Genomic DNA, 12,796 nt, shown 5'->3' with positions numbered 1-12,796 from the left:
TGTTGCACCGATCCGTCTCCGTTAGAATTTGATTCTCCACAATTTGGGTAAGTTATGGAATTTACATATAGAGTGAATTGAATGGATTAAATTGTTTGTGGAAGTGATTGATTTCTCTTCAATTATGTTTAGGTCGGTTCGTTGCACTTTAGTTTGAAAAAGAAGCTTAAGTAAGGTTATAAGGTAAGGGATTCTCTACTACTGGACTCACTATAGTTTTGAATTGTGCTGTCTGTATAGTTACCTCCGATTGAGTAAAGATGTCGAAACGATATATATACGTATGGATGTAGACTTGGTGTTGAATGTATACTGTGAATGACTAAAAAAAAATATATACATGGATTGATGTAGACTTGATGTTGAATGCATATTGTGATTGTCTGGAATAATATATATATGTATGGATGTAGACAGGACGACAATTGTAGATTGTGTTTGTATGGAATGTGGATGTGAACTTGTGATTGTCGTTTAGATTGGGTGTAGGTTATACTAAAGTATGGTGTGTACTGTGAATTGAGGGGTGTTATGACTATATAGTTTGATTGACTGATGTATTGATATGTTACTGGCGGACATTGGGCTAAAGTGAGATAGGTTGACTATTAGGGTGTTAAGTGAAAGGATTATATGTTGAAGTAGCTGGATTGTACTATGAATGAGTGTTAAGATGTTTAGAATGGATTGAGGGGAAAATTGTTAGATTTCTATTGGGTAGTTACCTTGCAGGTGTCCTACGGGATCACCACCTGATATGTCATCCTTCGATAGCACTAGACTGATATGTGCATCCTTCGGGAGCATTAGACTGATATGTGTTTCTGCGAACACTAGACTGATTTATGCGTCCTTTGAGGCGTTAGACTGATTATGTGTATCCTACGGGATCACAAGACTGTGACTGTGCAGGGTACCCCAATAGGAAGTTAACAGTTTCTTTTTCCCCTAACGGGACCAATAGCGGGTCTCTTATTGGGTATGTTTATACTCATCCTTTCATGTTTAACTATTTCAGGCAAAGGTAACAAATGAGGTAGACCGACGAGGGACAAGAAGGAGACGTGATTGCCATAAGGGAATGTCCTTCAAATGCTTCCGCTTTATGTTTCTTGTTTTTCCTTTGTACATGAGGTTGTTTAAAAATTTTGTGATGGAACTGAGTTTACGAACTGTTGTTTTGTAAATAGTACTTTTAAAGTTTTGGTAATTTGAAATAGGGCCCGAACTTAAGTTTGTTTTCTTTGATCGTATGATTTCAAGTGAATTTTACTATATTTTGTGTCAATCAAGGTCTCTTTGTCAAAATTAATGACTTCAACTTAGTTAGAAAAGTTGGGTCGTTACAACAAATTTTAAGTATTAATGTAAGAATTATGTACTTCATTATAAAGTCGATAGTTTAAAGTTTTTGACGATAATTTACATGGAATTACACGATCAGTTACCACTATCAATAGAATCACTTACAAATATTAACACGATCGTGTACCGATAACAAGACGATTGTTTACACTATTCAATACGATCACCATATCATATGATCGTGTACCCATGTCAACACGATAATTTATTTTAATCAATATTATCATTTACCGTTGTTAAATGGTCGTTTATCACGGTTAATAGGATCGTTTAATGTATATTATTTCATTGCACGATCGTTTACTTATTCTTGCATTGTGTTTAGTATTATCATTTTGTACATTTTATTCTTTTATTCAATAATAAATGTATATCTATGTCTATCTATTTCTTTCTATCACAATTAAATACTTAATTTTATTTATTTATTTTTTTTTACAGATTATAATGTCTTTTCCTATTGTTGTTTTTTATGGAGGTCAATGGAATGGATGTAATATTTATGCGAATTACTTAGTTTCTAAAATTTTGGTAGATGTCCAAGTCAGCTTTAATTCTCTAGTTGATTTAATATGTGAACAGATTCAATTGGATGGATAAGTAGAATTATCTGTTTTACTTGATTTTGGTAAAAGCAAGGTCCAACTGTGGTGCCAGTAAAGAAAGACAATGATGTGGCTTGGTATTTATCTTTTGCTAAAGATGCAACTAATATACATCCATTAGTTGCTCATGTAACTGTTGATTTTTTTTAGAAGTATTCTTTTCTAGTACTGTACGATAGAATGTTGATATGTCATTGTGTAGGTTCTTCTTCTTATGTTTCAAATGATGAAATTATAAGAGACATCTCATATCATGGTGATTTGAAGAAAAATAGTTTATTTGAAAGTAAAGAAATGCTTTCAAAGTGTTTGGCATAATAGAAGTGAATAACAACTTTCAATTTAGAACTACAATATCAAATTTGAGGTCTCTTGAATTTAGATGCCTACTAGAAGAGTGCAAATGGTTTATTAGGACATCTCGTTATAAGAAGAGCGAGTTGTGGATGCTATGAAAATACATTTATGAACATGACTGTTCATTGAATACTAGTTGTCACATGCAAGCTTCTTCAACAGTAATTGACAGTTGCTTGATAGATGAGTTCAGGTTCATGTCTACTGACCGTTTCATTCCAAAAGCAATTGTGCATAAGGCATGTACAAATCTTGGAGTTAATATAAGTTAGCAGAATCTTGGAGGGCAAAAGAACATATAGTAAAGATATTAAAAGGTGAGACAGTTAAATCATACATGTTGATTCCAAGGTTCTTTGATAAATTGGTTGAATCTATCTCAGGTATAATGAGTTTCATATATAGAATGATGACATCAACTTGTGTAGACAGTGTAAATTTAGTTTTTAAAATCTTAGAGAACTACCTGTAGCTACCATGCTTAGTTCAATTAGAGATGTATTGCAAAAGTGGTTTGATGAAAGAAGTAAAGCTACTTTTACAATGAAGAGTTGTTTGACTTCTTGGGCTGAGAACGTGATGCATTTAGAATAACATGAAAAGTCAAGAATTTTATTGGTAAGGTTTTTTTTTTTTTTTTAATGTTTGTATCTCAGGTATATAAATAGACTGCTATTTTTGTCCATCCGATAGAGAAATATACAATTTATGTGTGCTTGTTTCAGATAGATAGAGATAGATAGTATCAATGTCTATTTGTCTCTATTTGTGCATGCTTTTTTTAAAAAATTTCTATATTTGTTTTATGTATTAGGTTGATCCAATTAGTATGACTGAATACAAAGTAATGGATGATACAAAATGATAATGTGATTTATTTATATTGGTTCTAATTTGAAATATTCAAATTTACTTTGGAAATTAGTATAATTAGTATAATATATAGTGATACATTATAATATAAAGTTTATATGTTAATGAAACTTTATTATATAAATTTAATTTTAGATAAAGTTCAAAATTAATTTATGAGAGATAAAATATTGAATGAGTTCAAATATTAATTTAATGTGGATTTGTTTCATATTAAAATTATTAATTATGAGATAAAGTTATATTTGAATATGATTCAAATTTAACTTAAGTTAAATATAAAATATTTAATTTAGTTATTAATTAATTGAAGAATTAATTAATAGTTTAGTTTAATATTATTTAATTAAATTTGATTTAATTAAATTAATATAAAACTATAAGGTATTGGAGAGATATTCATTCAATAAGATTTAAATGAAATATTAATTAAATATGATTTAATTAATTATTAACTAATTGATTAATGGTTAATTAGTTAGTTGATTTGAAACTTCTATTAATTTAATAATTTTTAAGTTAATAGAATCCTATGATTTTCTCCTACCCCGTCTCCTACTCAATGAAAGAAAGAGAGTTATAAATATGTAGAAGAAAACAGCTTTTCTTAACCAAAATAAAATCGATGATTTTCTTTTCTGCAAAATAGATTGTAACGACCTAATTTTTCGAATTAAGCTGAAGTTATTACTTTAAGACTAGATTCGTCCTTTAACCATAAGACTTTATAATTTAAAAAAATATATTTTTTAACAACATTAAAGAGTTTTTATTCGGGCTCTATTTCAAATAAAATTTTGAAAGTGTAAAAGTATCGATAATAAAGAAAGTTCAAGAACATAAAAGTCGTTCAATCATGAAACCCAAAACAGTCTCAATTACTAAAGAAAACCAAAATAAAAAAAAATATAAAGTAGAAGCAATTTGAAGGACATTTCCTATGGCAGTTTCGCGGAAAAAGATTAAACATAAAAGGGTGAGTATAAACATACCCAGTACTACTGATCCTGTTAGAAGAAAAATAAAATTGTTAACTTCCTATTGGAGGTGCCCTGCACTTTAAAAGTCTTGTGATCATGTAGGAATACACATAATCAGTCCAATGCCCTAAAGGACACAAATATTAGTCTAGTGCTCTGCAGAAAGCACATGTCAGTCTAGTGCTCTCGAAGAATGCACATGTCAGTCTATTGCTCTCGAAGAATGCACATGTCATTCTAGTGCTCTCGAAGAATGCACATGTCATTCTAGTGCTCTCGAAGAATACACAACAGGTGGTGATTCCGTAGGACACCTGCAAGGCACACTACCCAATCGACAAAGCTAACAATTTTCCCTTAGTCCGTTATAAACATTTAATCAATCCATTCCTAGTATAGTCAAACTACTCCATCATATTCAATCCATCACAACTTACGTTCAATCTATCACAAAATCAGTTGATACTATAACAACACACCAGTCAAGATATATATATATATTAACACCTTTTCAGTTTACAAATACATTATCCATCGTATCTACTTCTATACCAGTCTGGCATAATATACATTTGTCATCATATCTACTTCTACATATATTGGTAAACCATACTAAGTCCAGAGATCCAAACAGTCAACACATTTCAAAACTTTCAAAGAGTCCAGTAATAGAAACCCCTTACTTTAATGTTACTCAAATTTCTCGAACGAAAGAAACCTAATAATAAGAATATGGAACTCAATTACTTTCACAATACTTTCTTTCGTTTAATTTCCTCAATGTAAATTCTAGCTTACCAAAGTATTGGCGAATCGAACTCCAACAATCTACAATTTAGTTGTGAATCCAAAGAACTCAAATGCTACCTTCAAGAATCAATTAACAATTTAACTAATTATCCAAAACTACAACCCAAGGATAATTACAATGTAAAACCACCACACTCACCAATACAACTTACCACAAAAATCCCAAAAATTAGAGTAAAATGGGGGCAACAACTTCGAATAACTGGAATCGACGCGTGTAATAGATTAGATCTAATCAACAAACGAAAAATAAACTTCAGCTTACAACCCATGGCTGGAAGGTGAAGAGCCGCGCGACGGCACTTCGACAAACGCGATAGGCTCAGGTCTGGTCGACGGCTGCTTCAACTAAGTAAAAACGTCGGTGAGATGATAGGTCAATCGGTGACGTTCCTCGTCACCTGTAGCAGAATGTGGTGGCGCGAACGTCGACGGAGCTACGCGCGAATGAATCACAGCTTGTCTGGAAAACAGAGGTGAGACGCGATGCCGAGAGTTTGAACTCACGACAAACGGTTCTTCGGCTTCAACGGAGACGAAGCGATCTATGACGGCGTGGCCGGCTGACGTCCAGGAGTAATATAAAATGGCTAAGCGATCTATGACGGTGCTTCGGCACGGGGAAGAGGAAGAGTGAAGGAGAAAGAGATGGGGTTGCAAAATTTAGCTTAAGAGAAATACCTTAATATTGGGGGTGTTACATAGTTTCTCTCTAAATTTTTTTTTCATTCCAATTGTTTTCCACAAACCAATCTCATCTTCGAAGATAGGAAGGTCTCCAACGGGTGGTGTCCCCAATTCGATTAATTATAGATTCAGAGACGTCAACAAGAGTAAGTTCTATGTATCTTTTAATTTAAAAGCACATTTAGTTCTTTATTTAGAACTTTGATTCTAAATATTGTCAATGTACTGGTATTTTGGAATTTTCAAATTAAAATTGATGAATGGTTTTGTAAAGTCTTTCACTGCCAAGAGCTTTTATCCCTTTAGGGCACACATACCAATTAAACTAATTCAAGACCTTTGACAGTAGTTAATGGTAGCATCTCACAAAGTGGAACTGGTTGGCTTACCAACAGAAGATTTTCAATCATTTCTAGCAGTTCCTTTTCTGTTTGAGTATGGCCTTCCATATTTTCTGCTATATTACTTATAGTTAATATCAAATGTGCATCTCTGCTGCCTGACTGCTCTTGATGTTGAGGCGTTGTTCATTTTTGTTCCCTACACAGAAAAGAAAAAAAAAATTATTGTTGTTTATTTATAATCTAAGCAATTTTAAACAATATAAAGCAGTAACTAATGAATTAAACACTAACTGTTGAGTTTCCACAGTAGATTCTTGAAGATGTGACTCTTGAACAGATGGATTCTCATGGATGATCACATGTTTGTTATTTTGATGGTTATCATTCTTGTCCAGATTGTGATGACTAGAATCATCACGAAGATCATCATACATGTTGTTAATATCATCAAACAATTGATTATGATTCTAGTATAGAAAGAAAAAAGGATAATAAAAAAAATAGTTACAAAATGATCGTGTATCCTTAAGCAAACAATCGTGTAGAATATCTAAACGGTTGTTTTACCAAGGGTGATCGATATTTCAGATGGGATATGCGATCGTTCATATGTGATATGCGATCGTGTAAAGATATATCAAACCTTTGTTATGTCAGAAGTCGTGCTAAGAAGAGTTGAAAGCTTGTAATAAGATCCATCAAAACTGAAAGATTTTACATCAACACGTTCCCGACACAGTACTGCAGTATCAATGAGCATCAAATTACGTGAGATACATATTAGAAAATATCTAACTGCTCAGTTAATTTTTTATGGACATCAAATCACCTTTTTTCAAGCTTAAGGAAGGAAATGTCGGCACTATATATGTCAGAGTTGTGCATTGCAATGGAAGTGCCAACACGAGGTGATACATGTGTGTCTTTCTGGGATGTAAATGCCACTCCCCGACTAGGACCAGCATAGTCTTAGGGAGAAAGCATGCTAGGAATTGGAGTTGTGTCCTCAATTTCTTCAAGGACTTGAGCATTTCTTCTTACACTAGAATGTCTCCTGTTCAGAGAGTTTATAGGATTTCTCAAGTCCATTTTTGCATACTTAACAGCTCTTGACAACGGTAGAGAGTCTAAATCTACACTTTCAGGGGGTTCCAACTCCACCACTCGATGAGCCAAAGATAGAGACGAATCATTAATGATCCAGTAAGCAACATGAACCTTGTAATTTTGGGGTCAACGGTAGTCCCTCCCATTACTAGCTCAACACTCAAACGGAGTCTCCTGTATAAAATATAAAATAATACAGACACAAATAGTGAATGAAATCTTGTGACGTAACAAACACAAATTTTATGTATACTGCAATTTGACTAAATATTGAACAAGAAAGCCCAAGGGAATACACAAAAGTCCAACGTTTTTAGGGGTCAATTTGAAAAATGGCAAAACTACTTTTTCTTTTCAATTTTAGCAAACAACATTTTTTGCACGTGCATGGTATTTTATAAAATACCAAAATATTCACCTTCTCCAACTATAATTATTTTGTTTTTACGTTATAATTAATTTATGTTATGTATTTATCAACTTTTAATTAATTTTTACTTGAAATAGATACATCAACTCATATCATAACTTTAATCTTAAAATCTCGGGACTCAACTAATTGATTCAACATTTTAATAACATTATTCAATCTTACTAATTTCAAAATAACCTAATTGAATTTGAATTTCAAAATAACCAAATTGAATTTCATAATTACAAAATTATTATTTTTTAGAATTTGAGAATATCAACGATAGATTTTATATTAAAATAACCTTATCTCAAAATAATTTTAATGACTTGAATATCAAGATAATTAAATTATTATTTTAAAATTGGAAGAAAAGCACAAAAAGCGCACACGCCCACTCACGTACACACGCAAGCGCACGTATACGCACACACACCCACACGCACACGCACAAACGCGCACACGTGGACACTCACACCCACACACACGTAGACACACACCCACGCACACGTAGACACACACCCACGCACACGTAGACACATACACCCACGCACACGTTGACACGCGCATACGCACACACGTATGCACTCGCGCACACGCACGCACACACGCACATATGCACAAAGATGTATAAATGAATTAAAATTAAAAAATAACTACAATAGTTGTGTTTAGAAAGACTTTTAAACCATGTGCATTTGACTTAATAACGCTAATTAAATTATAATTTCTATCAATATTGGTTTAAAAGTGTCATTAGTGTAATTATTTCAATATAATGCAGTCTTATCCAATTTTACAAACAAAAAACAAGTCGAATATGTACCAGTAGATGCACACTCTTTGTCATAAGAGATATAGCAACGTTTTTATGGGTCATTTTGAAAAATGGCAAAACTATTTTTTCTTTTAAATTTTAGCAAATAGATTTTTTTGCACGTGTGCATGATATTTTATAAAATACCAAAATATTCACCTTCTCAAACAGTAATTATTTCGTTTCTACGTTGTAATTAATTTATGTTATGCATTTATTAGCTTTTAATTATTTTTTACCTGAAAAAGATACATCAACCCATATCATAACTTTTTTCTTAATATCTCGGGACTCAACTAATTGATTCAAGATTTTAATTTTACTCAATCTTACTAATTTCAAAATAACCTAATTAAATTTCAATTTCAAAATAACAAAATTATTATTTTTCGAAATTTGAGAATCTCAACGATAGATTTTGTATCAAAATAACTTTAATTGAATCTCAAAATTAAAAAATATCAACTTGTACACTATTTTTATCTCAAAATAACATTAATGGCTTGAATATCAAGATAATTGAATTATTATTTTAAAATTGGGAGAAATTTTACATTAACAAATATCAACTTGTGCGCACACGCGCACACGTGCACACGTGCACAACACACCCATCCACACACGCACACGCACGCGCACATATGCACACACGCACAAAGAATTGTAAATTAATTAAAGTTAAAAAAACAAATACATTAATTATGTTTAGAAAGAGTTTTAAACCATGTTCATTTGACTTAATAACATTGATTAAATTATAATTTCTATCAATATTGGCTTAAAAGTTTCATTCGTGTAATTATTTCAATATAATGCGGTCTTATCCAATTTTACCAACAAAAAACAAATCGAATATGGATCAGTAGATCTACACTCTTTGTCATAATAGACATAACAACGTTTTTAGGGGTCATTTTGAAAAATGACAAAACTACTTTTTTCTTTGAATTTTAGCAACAAGCATTTTTTGCACGTTCATGGTATTTTATAAAATACCAAAATATCAACATTCTTCAACTGTAATTATTTCGTTTCTACATTGTAATTAATTTATGTTATGCATTTATCAACTTTTAATTATCTTTTACTTGAAATAGATACATCAACCCATATCATAATATTTTTCTTAATATCTCGATACTCAACTAATTAATTCAACATATTAATAACTTCATTCAATCATACTAATTTCAAAATAACCTAATTGAATTTGAATTTCAAAATAACAAAATTATTATTTTTCGGAATTTGAGAGTCTCAACGATAGATTTTATATTAAAATAACCTTAATTGAATTTCAAAATTAAAAAATATCAACCTATTCACTATCTTTATCTCAAAATAACATTAATGCCTTGAATATCAAGATAATTAAATTATTATTTTAAAATTGGAAGAAACTCAACATTAAAAAATATTAACTTGTTCGCACACAAGCATAGAAGCACTGCGCACATACGTACACATGCACACTTACACACACGCGCGCACACGCACACCTACACACAGACACCCACAGATGCACGAACGCACGCACACACACATGGACACGCACATGCATGCACACACACACACCTATCCACACGCGCACAAGCACACACACATGCACAAACGCACACACGCGTACGCACAAACGCACACACGTAAACACATACGCACACGCGCACAAACACGCACGCGCGAGCACACCCACACACCCAAGCACACACGCAATAGCTCGCGCACACACACGCACGCACAAACACATACAAACATGCACACACCCACACACACATGCACACAGACACTCGCACGAACGCACGCACATACACATACGCACACCTACCTACACGCGCACACATACACACGCACATATGCATAAATATGTATAAATGAGTTGAAATTAAAAAACAACTACATTAATTGTGTTTAGAAGGACTTTTAAACCATGTTGATTTGACTTAATAACATTAATTAAACTATAATTTCTATCAATATTGGCTTAAAAGTGTCATTCGTGTAATTATTTCAATATAATGCGATTTTATCCAATTCTATTAGCAACAAACAGGTTGAATATGAACTAGTAGATATACACTCTGTAACGACCCAACTTTTCTAGGTAAGTCGAAGTCACTAATTTCAAATAAAGACCTGAGTTTACACAAAATCTCAATCTCAAACAATTTCAAAGTCTCAAAGAAAACAAAAAAAATTATATCTGGGCCTTGTTTAAAATAACCAACACTTTCAAGAAAAATTTACTAATTCGTGAATACAGTTCAACTATAAAATTTTCTAAACAATCTCAAGTACTAAAACAAAACACGTGAAACAAAACATTTAGCAGAAGCAATTTAAAATAACCCCTATGACAATCACGCTTCCTTCCTGCCCCTCGCCAGTTTGCCGTCTTTATTACCTTTGCCTGAAAATTAAACATAAGGAGGGTGAGTATAAAAATACCCAGTAAGAGACCCTCTACTGGTCCCGTCAGGGGAAAATAAATTGTTAACATTCAATTGGGACACCCTGTACAGTTGCAGTCTTGTGATCCCGTAGGATGCACATTTCAGTCTAACGCCCCGAGGGACGTACATTTCAGTCTAGTGTTCTGCAGAAACACATATAAGTCTAATGCTCCCGAAGGTGCATAATAATTGGTGATCCCGTGGGACACCTACAAGGCTCACATCCCAATAAAAGCTAACAATTTTTCCTTTCAATCCATTCTAAACATCTTAATAGTCATTCACAGATCAGTTAAACATTCTCATCATGTAAACTCCTAATTTAACCTCAAGCAGTCGTCTTACTCTAATTTAGCCCAAGGTCACTAAAAAGCATATCATTACATCAGTTAACAAGCTAAATAATCATAACCTCCTCCTCAGTCACCAAGGGCACAACCATGACGTTTCTTCCGTTCACAAGCACATAACATAACAGTAGATTATACATTCAGTCTAGACAACAATCAATCTACTAATCAAATCCACACTTTATATAAGCAACATCTACGAGCTTTAGTCGTTTCCACATCCTTATCTTTGTACACATACATAACCAGACAGTCACAACATATACTCAACCACAGTCCACATCAACCCATGCACATATATGTATTAATTTCTCCCAGTCAAACACAGCAAACATTAAACTTTAAGTCAATGTCCAAACATACATCATAACAGTCATCTCTAAATATAATAATACGGTCCATACAGTCAGTACATCTTAATTAGTCATTATATCTTAATTTTGTTGTTGAGTCCAGTAGAAAATCCCTTACCTCAAGGTTGCTCAATTTCTTGAACAAACTATATCCCACGAAAGATACAAAGTATTGGCTAGTCAAACTCCAAAATTCACAATTTCGGTTATGAACACGAGGGACCCAATGTCACTTCCAACACCTTCAAGAACAGTATTAACCAAACGTTTCATTTGATATTTTATCTTAACAATCCATCAAACAGAAACTATCAATTTTACTTATCAGAGAACTCACAACAAAAACGGCGGCAGCGACGATCGAACCTAACAACGAAGATCGTACAAACAGATTAGAGTGTACGTCGGTTGTGAATTGCGGCTGGAAGAAGAACACGCTGCTGGAAGAAGAGGAAACGCGCGGCTGGAAGGAGACGTGCGCGCTGCCTCAAAATCGATCGACGATCTGACGCGGTGACCGGCTTCACGAACGGAGAGGAAAGGAATGGGCGGCGGCTGGGCTTGGCTTCGACGGAGACAGAGGCGATTAGGACGGGGCACGACGACGCAGATCTGGGCAACGGCGCAGAGACAGAGGTTGCGCGGCGCTGGGCAGAGGGTCACGCGGTGCTGGGTAGAAAACAGAGGAGAAAGAAGAGGGAAGACAGCCGGCGGTTACAGGCGGATGGGCGCGGCGGTGTTGGCTTCGACGGACGGAAGGGAGAGAAATTTTGGGGTGGCCGGCGGTAGAAAACGAAAAGAAAAGAGCGACGGCGACTGGGTTTTCGTTTTCGGCTTGGTCTGAGCGTCAACGTCGAACGAAAGAGGAAGAAAAAAAAAGAAGAATTGGGCAGTTGTTGAGCGTGCGGCTGCACGGAGAAGAAGAAAGAGATGGAGGACCACGGAGGAAGAGAATTTTCTTTTATTTAATAAAAATATAAAATATATATATATATATATATATTTATAATTATATTAATACATTTTCAAATCTTCTTTCTCCCTTTCAACATATTTTCAAATAAAATAAATCTTTAACAAATCGAAATAATCTCTTAAAATAAAATACCTTCGAGTTTGGGGAGTTACACACTCTGTCATAAGAGATATAACAACATTTTTATGGGTCATTTTGAAAAATAGCAAAACTATTTCTTTTTTAATTTTAGCAAATAACATTTTTTGCACATGCATAATATTTTATAAAATACCAAAATATCCACATTCTCCAACTAAAATTATTTTGT

At 33.5% G+C, this 12,796-nt stretch overlaps 2 long non-coding RNA genes across 2 annotated transcripts; one reads left to right on the top strand and one right to left on the bottom strand.

Annotated features, from left to right (window-relative positions):
- Positions 1-1,082, top strand: LOC116404131. The gene is made up of 3 exons (XR_004217049.1): positions 1-47; positions 133-183; positions 1,019-1,082. It is a non-coding gene; the product is annotated as an uncharacterized LOC116404131 (long non-coding RNA).
- A 9,456-nt stretch (positions 1,083-10,538) lies between these two features.
- On the bottom strand, positions 10,539-12,458 carry LOC116403710. Its single transcript, XR_004216537.1, has 3 exons — positions 11,848-12,458; positions 11,629-11,752; positions 10,539-10,764 (listed from the first exon to the last, which is right to left on the bottom strand). It is a non-coding gene; the product is annotated as an uncharacterized LOC116403710 (long non-coding RNA).
- Between the last annotated feature and the right edge of the window lie 338 nt (positions 12,459-12,796).

Source organism: Cucumis sativus, chromosome 5 (assembly GCF_000004075.3).
Source record: "Cucumis sativus cultivar 9930 chromosome 5, Cucumber_9930_V3, whole genome shotgun sequence".
Taxonomy (NCBI): domain Eukaryota; kingdom Viridiplantae; phylum Streptophyta; class Magnoliopsida; order Cucurbitales; family Cucurbitaceae; genus Cucumis; species Cucumis sativus.
The sequence above is the reverse complement of the archived record's forward strand: the minus strand, read 5'-3'. Positions and strand labels throughout refer to the sequence as shown.